At 39.6% G+C, this 7,466-nt stretch overlaps 3 non-coding genes across 3 annotated transcripts; all 3 read left to right on the top strand.

The window, feature by feature from the left end:
* Nucleotides 1-4,800: 4,800 nt before the first annotated feature.
* LOC135046247 (U1 spliceosomal RNA) lies at nt 4,801-4,964 on the top strand. The gene has a single exon (XR_010238574.1). It is a non-coding gene; the product is annotated as a U1 spliceosomal RNA (small nuclear RNA).
* A 152-nt stretch (nt 4,965-5,116) lies between these two features.
* Nucleotides 5,117-5,279, top strand: LOC135046251 (U1 spliceosomal RNA). The gene has a single exon (XR_010238578.1). It is a non-coding gene; the product is annotated as a U1 spliceosomal RNA (small nuclear RNA).
* A 655-nt stretch (nt 5,280-5,934) lies between these two features.
* Nucleotides 5,935-6,098, top strand: LOC135046240 (U1 spliceosomal RNA). The gene has a single exon (XR_010238567.1). It is a non-coding gene; the product is annotated as a U1 spliceosomal RNA (small nuclear RNA).
* Nucleotides 6,099-7,466: the final 1,368 nt, after the last annotated feature.

Below are 7,466 nucleotides of genomic sequence, written 5' to 3'. Positions count from 1 at the left end.
GATGATTTTAATATATCACTTGTACATTTTGTATTGCTCTTCTGGTGACAATGTAGTTTATTTTTGTCAATTACCATTTTAATAATAGGGTAAAGAAAATTAAGTGGATTTTTGAAAGAAAACAATACTGTCAATATACTATTAAAACAAATTAAAATGGTAAAAGTTATTGTACTTTAAGTAAAAATAAAAGCTAAAATATCAATCCCAGTTTTGGATTACTTTAATGAACAAAAAAAAAATGCATATAGCAAAGGATAGTTTCAATCTGCCTACCTCTGGGTTATGGGCCCAGCATGCTTCCATTGCAGTACTCTGCTGCACATGTAAGTGCAAGAGATCCTGAAGCACTCACTCATCATGCGGAAGTACCAATGTGTTTCTTCATTGGTTGCTGGAAGAAACATCTTACAAAAACTCTCCAGATTATTGACTTTTTAAAGTTTTTCTAGGAAACGTTCTAGATGAATGCTTATTAGTCTTTGTCAGTATATTCTTTTTGCAAAGTGTCTCTGTGGCGCAATCGGTTAGTGTGTTCAGCTATTAATCAAAAGGTTGGTGGTTCAATCCCACCCAGGGACGTAATTGACCTTGTGATCAGATTTTGGTGATATTTAAGTAGACAAGTCAAAATTGCAAACCCCCTCTTATGGTGTAGGGTACCTGGCCTTCTCTGATGTAATCAGAGTTAGATTTGATTAAGTGATTTTATAAAAAAACAGCTAGGAAGCACAATTTAGCAGTGGGTTGCAGAGAAAAAGAAAAATGCTGGCAGAAAAATACAATTGAGTGATTAAACAGCTCTTCATTTTCTGGCTTTATTTTTATGATAACAAATTTGTTCTCTGAAAAGTGTCCACAAAGCCAAGTATCTGATTAACATCTTTGTAGGGATGGTTTTTCACCTATTACTAAATTAAACTTGCTTCATTGGAAAGGCAGCAAGATGCATCATTTCAATATCTACGGAAATAATACAGGTTGACACCATGAAACATTAACGCCACTGCATCTTTGCTGTTTTCTCATGTGGAAGTCTGTTTAATGTGAAAACAAGGTGATATCTAATTAGCACACATGTAAGGAATTAAGAAAATCTTTATTTAAGGGTGAAGATGTTTCTCACAAAATCGTTGCCCCAATGCATCATTGAAATCCAAGCTGGAAAGATGATTTTAATATATCACTTGTACATTTTGTATTGCTCTTCTGGTGACAATGTAGTTTGTTTTTGTCAATTACCATTTTAATAATCGGGTAAAGAAAATTAAGTGGATTTTTGAAAGAAAACAATACTGTCAATATACTATTAAAACAAATTAAAATGGTAAAAGTTATTGTACTTTAAGTAAAAATAAAAGAGCAAAAATATCAATCCCAGTTTTGGTTTACTTTAATTAACAAAAAAAAATGCATATAGCAGAGGATAGTTTCAATCTGCCTACCTCTGGGTTATGGACCCAGCGAGCTTCCATTACAGTACTCTGCTGCACATGTAATTGCAAGAGATCCTGAAGCACTCACTCATCATGGGAAAGTACCAATGTGTTTCTTCATTGGTTGATGGAAGAAACATCTTACAAAAACTCTCCAGATTATTGACTATTTAAAGTTTTTCTAGGAAACGTTCTAGATGAATGCTTATTAGCCTTTGTCAGTATGTACTTTTGCAAAGTGTCGCTGTGGCGCAATCAGTTAGTGTGTACGGCTATTAACCAAAAGGTTGGTGGTTCAATCCCACCCAGGGACGTAATTGACCTTGTTATCAGATTTTGGTGATCTTTAAGTAGACAAGTAAAAATTTCAAAAACCCCTGTTATGGTGTAGGGTACCTGGCCTTCTCTGATGTAATCAGAGTTAGATTTGATTCAGTGATTTTATAAAAACAGCTAGGAAGCACAATTTAGCAGTGGTTTGCAGAGAAAAAGAAATATGCTGGCAAAAAAATCCAATTGAGTGATTAAACAGCTCTTCATTTTCTGGCTTTATTTTTATGCTAACAAATTTGTTCTCTGAAAAGTGTCCACAAAGCCAAGTATCTGATTAACATCTTTGTAGGGATGGTTTTTCACCTATTACTAAATTAAACTTGCTTCATTGGAAAGGCAGCAAGATGCATCCTCATTTCAATATCTACTGAAATAATACAGGTTGACACCAGGAAACATTAACGCCACTGCATCCTTGCTGCTTTCTCATGTGGAAGTCTGTTTAATGTGAAAACAAGGTGATATCTAATTAGCACACAGGTAAGGAATTAAGAAAATCTTTATTTAAGGGTGAAGATGTTTCTCACAAAATCGTTGCCCCAATGCATCATTGAAATTCAAGCTGGAAAGATGATTTTAATATATCACTTGTACATTTTGTATTGCTCTTCTGGTGACAATGTAGTTTGTTTTTGTCAATTACCATTTTAATAATAGGGTAAAGAAAATTAAGTGGATTTTTGAAAGAAAACAATACTGTCAATATACTATTAAAACAAATTAAAATGGTAAAAGTTATTGTACTTTAAGTAAAAATAAAAGAGCAAAAATATCAATCCCAGTTTTGGATTACTTTAATTAACAAAAAAAAATGCATATAGCAGAGGATAGTTTCAATCTGCCTACCTCTGGGTTATGGGCCCAGCATGCTTCCATTGCAGTACTCTGCTGCACATGTAAGTGCAAGAGATCCTGAAGCACTCACTCATCATGGGAAAGTACCAATGCGTTTCTTCATTGGTTGATGGAAGAAACATCTTACAAAATCTCTCCAGATTATTGACTTTTTAAAGTTTTCTAGGAAACGTTCTAGATGAATGCTTATTAGCCTTTGTCAGTATGTACTTTTGCAAAGTGTCTCTGTGGTGCAATCGGTTAGTGTGTTTGGTTATTAACCAAAGGGTTGGTGGTTCAATCCCACCCAGGGATGTTATTGACCTTGTCATCAGATTTTGGTGATCTTTAAGTAGACAAGTCAAAATTTCAAACCCCCTCTTATGGTGTAGGGTACCTGGCCTACTCTGATGTAATCAGAGTTAGATTTGATTAGGTGATTTTATCAAAAAACAGCTAGGAAGCACAATTTAGCAGTGGGTTGCAGAGAAAATGAAATATGCTGGCAGAAAAATCCAATTGAGTGATTAAACAGCTCTTCATTTTCTGGCTTTATTTTTATGCTAACAAATTTGTTCTCTGAAAAGTGTCCACAAAGCCAAGTATCGGATTAACATCTTTGTAGGGATGGTTTTTCACCTATTACTAAATTAAACTTGCTTCATTGGAAAGGCAGCAAGATGCATCCTCATTTCAATATCTACTGAAATAATACAGGTTGACACCAGGAAACATTAACGCCACTGCATCCTTGCTGCTTTCTCATGTGGAAGTCTGTTTAATGTGAAAACAAGGTGATATCTAATTAGCACACAGGTAAGGAATTAAGAAAATCTTTATTTAAGGGTGAAGATGTTTCTCACAAAATCGTTGCCCCAATGCATCATTGAAATTCAAGCTGGAAAGATGATTTTAATATATCACTTGTACATTTTGTATTGCTCTTCTGGTGACAATGTAGTTTGTTTTTGTCAATTACCATTTTAATAATCGGGTAAAGAAAATTAAGTGGATTTTTGAAAGAAAACAATACTGTCAATATACTATTAAAACATATTAAAATGGTAAAAGTTATTGTACTTTAAGTAAAAATAAAAGAGAAAAAATATCAATCCCAGTTTTGGATTACTTTAATTAACAAAAAAAAAATGCATATAGCAGAGGATAGTTTCAATCTGCCTACCTCTGGGTTATGAACCCAGCATGCTTTCATTACAGTACTCTGCTGCACATGTAAGTGCAAGAGATCTTGAAGCACTCACTCATCATGGGAAAGTAACAATGTGTTTCTTCGTTGGTTGATGGAAGAAACATCTTACAAAAACTCTCCAGATTATTGACTTTTTAAAGTTTTTCTAGGAAACGTTCTAGATGAATGCTTATTAGCCTTTGTCAGTATGGACTTTTGCAAAGTGTCTCTGTGGCGCAATTGGTTAGTGTGATTGGTTATTAACCAAAGGGTTGGTGGTTTAATCCCACCCAGGGATGTAATTGACCTTGTTATCAGATTTTGGTGATCTTTAAGTAGACAAGTCAAAATTTCAAAAACCCCTGTTATGGTGTAGGGTACCTGGCCTTCTCTGATGTAATCAGAGTTAGATTTGATTCAGTGATTTTATAAAAACAGCTAGGAAGCACAATTTAGCAGTGGTTTGCAGAGAAAAAGAAATATGCTGGCAAAAAAATCCAATTGAGTGATTAAACAGCTCTTCATTTTCTGGCTTTATTTTTATGCTAACAAATTTGTTCTCTGAAAAGTGTCCACAAAGCCAAGTATCTGATTAACATCTTTGTAGGGATGGTTTTTCACCTATTACTAAATTAAACTTGCTTCATTGGAAAGGCAGCAAGATGCATCCTCATTTCAATATCTACTGAAATAATACAGGTTGACACCAGGAAACATTAACGCCACTGCATCCTTGCCGATGATAACCTCAAGTTGGGTCATTCGGTGCTGCAGAGTCGTACGCACTCTTCCACCCGTTCAAGAGCTTTGGTATAACCCCATGGTTCTTAATGTGACCCCAGCATCCTCTAGGTCGTATGAGAAAATAGGATTTTAATACCTACCGGTAAATCCTTTTCTCTTAGTCTGTAGAGGATGCTGGAGTTCCCTTGTGCTGCCTCAGTTGAATCTCCTTTACTTGACAGAGATGTGCCTGAGCAGCGGCCCTCCCCAGCCCTATCCCAAATCATACTTATTTTGCATAGGAGATACCATGGTCATGAAGATTATTCTCCCAGGGTGAGGTTCATTCATTGCATTCTGGGTATGCTGACCCCTGTGATTTCCCCAAATGTGGGTAACTCGACTGCATTATTTGTGGTAGTGGGGGACTGTGTTTGTGTTTTCCTCTGGTCAGCTCTGGTAAAAGTCAGATTTCTTTGTTTCAGATCTTCCTCTAGCCTTGTTCTTCTTTCGAGAGTTCCCTTGTGCTGCCTCAGTTGGATCTCCTTCACTTGACAGGGGGGTGCCCGAGCAGCGACCCTCCCCAGCTCAAGCCCAACTCCTACTTACCTGCCAGGTGAGATACTATGATCATGAAGGTGCTTCTCCCAGGGCAAGGCTCACCCATTGCACTCTGGGTGTGCTGCCCCTGCGATTTCCCCAAATGTGGGAAACTTGACTGCATAATTTGTGTTTCCCCTGGTCGGCTCTCGTATAATTCAGATCTCTTTGTCTCAGGTCTCTCTCCAGCCTAGTTTGCTGTCTGTTTCCACTTCTTTTTTCTTGAGCCCCTCCCTTTTATACCCTTGTGCACTATCCTGACTTCTCCTCCTGTCTGCTTACTTTGTGCCTTCCAATGCACAATGCAAACTACACACCCTTTTACTTGCCTTACAGAGCAGCTCTGGAGCTGTTACAGTGCCAAGCTGCTGTAAGAAATCAGCTTGAATGCTTCAGGGGCTGGGGCATTGTCAACATGAGCCCCACACCGAAGGAGGGTGGGGGTGTTTAATGCGAACTAAGGGTCATCCAAGCGCCGCAAAAGGCCGCCATGCCCTGCATACCCCTTTTCTCTTTTCATATGCAGATGAGGGTTCCAGCCAACTTTGGCCCACTGCTTGGATGACATCACCGTATGCAAATCCATCTTCTGCAGAACTTCCCCCAGGAATGCTTGTACTAGTTGTTGCATTTGGTTTGTTGTTTGGGGGTGCTTCAGTATTAGGCAGCCTTCTGCCCTCCCATGTTCATCTGAAAATATGTGTTCTCCCTGCAGTTGTTGTCTCCAGATGAGAGTTCCCTTGTGCTGCCTCAGTTGAATCTCCTTTACTTGACAGAGATGTGCCTGAGCAGCGGCCCTCCCCAGCCCTATCCCAAATCATACTTATTTTGCATAGGCGATACCATGGTCATGAAGATTGTTCTCCCAGGGTGAGGTTCATTCATTGCATTCTGGGTATGCTGACCCCTGTGATTTCCCCAAATGTGGGAAACTCGACTGCATTATTTGTGGTAGTGGGGGACTGTGTTTGTGCTTTCCTCTGGTCAGCTCTGGTAAAAGTCAGATTTCTTTGTCTCAGATCTTCCTCTAGCCTTGTTCTTCTTTCGAGAGTTCCCTTGTGCTGCCTCAGTTGGATCTCCTTCACTTGACAGGGGGTGCCCGAGCAGCAATCCTCCACAGCTCTGGCCCAACTCCTACTTACCTGCCAGGAGAGATACTATGATCTTCACTGTTAGGGCAATCAGGATGTGGAATTCCCTGCCAGGGAAGGTGGTAATGGCGGACTCTGTAATTGGATTTAAAAAAGGAATGGATACATTTCTGAATGAAAAAGCTATCCAAGGTTATAATACTTAAAATATCAACATGGTTAATCCGGGGGTAACATGAGTTGTAGTAGCTAACTAGTCATAAAACATTATTCAGCAAGTATGTAGAATCATCACAACTTAAAACAGGTTGAACACGATGGGCAATTTGCCTCTATTCAACCTCAAAAACTATGTTACTATATGTTACTATATTACTATGTTACTGTAGTATACAGAACACCACAATGCAATGAGCAGTGATAGTGAGCACTGATGAGGATACTAGAACTGACACTGAGCAGCAAGATGCAGCACTGGACTATTAGTAATGTACTGTAGTATGCTGAGCACAACAATGCAGCACAAGACAATGAGCAGTGATACTGAGCACTGATGAGGATACTACTGAGAACTGACACTGAGCAGGAGAGACACACTACTAGTATTACTGAGCAGCAATAAGTATCCACTGATACTGAGCACTGATATTGAGATTTCCACTGAGAGAACATAGCCACGTCCTCTCCGCTCTCTCTTCAATGCACGAGTAAAAATGGCGGCAACGCGCAGCTCTTTATATGGAATCCGAATCTCGCGAGAATCCGACAGCGGGATGATGACATTTTCCCTTGTTCAGGTTTTCCGAGTCAGGCGGGAACAACCGAGCCTGCCTCGTACCAGTGTAAACCACGTGGAGTTCGTGGGGAATTCGGTTCTCGGAGAACCGAACCCGCTCCTCTCTACCTTATACCCATCAATTTTTTTTATTTTCAATCTAAGCCCCTGCAGTTTTCTGTAAGCATCTGCTTTGCTATGATGATCAACAAGTCACAAGGGCAAACACTCAGGGCTTGAGGCGTAGATCTTAGGACCAGCTGCTACAAGCATGGCAGAGGTGTCACTATCACTGGTGACACCCAGAGAGGTGGCGAGGGAGATTGTAATGCAGTGCGCGCAGATAAGCAGCGCAATGGTAAAAAGGAGGCATGGTTTCATAGGTAGGGGCGTGGCCTGGTGGCCTGAATCTACATTTTGTTGCTCCGGGTGTCCCGGGGGTTGGGGGCTGCACCGGGGACTAGTGTGTGAGCGGTGCTGGCTCC

The sequence above is a fragment of the Pseudophryne corroboree genome, unplaced genomic scaffold, assembly GCF_028390025.1.
Source record: "Pseudophryne corroboree isolate aPseCor3 unplaced genomic scaffold, aPseCor3.hap2 scaffold_923, whole genome shotgun sequence".
Taxonomy (NCBI): domain Eukaryota; kingdom Metazoa; phylum Chordata; class Amphibia; order Anura; family Myobatrachidae; genus Pseudophryne; species Pseudophryne corroboree.
This window is presented reverse-complemented; position numbering and strand designations above follow the sequence as displayed.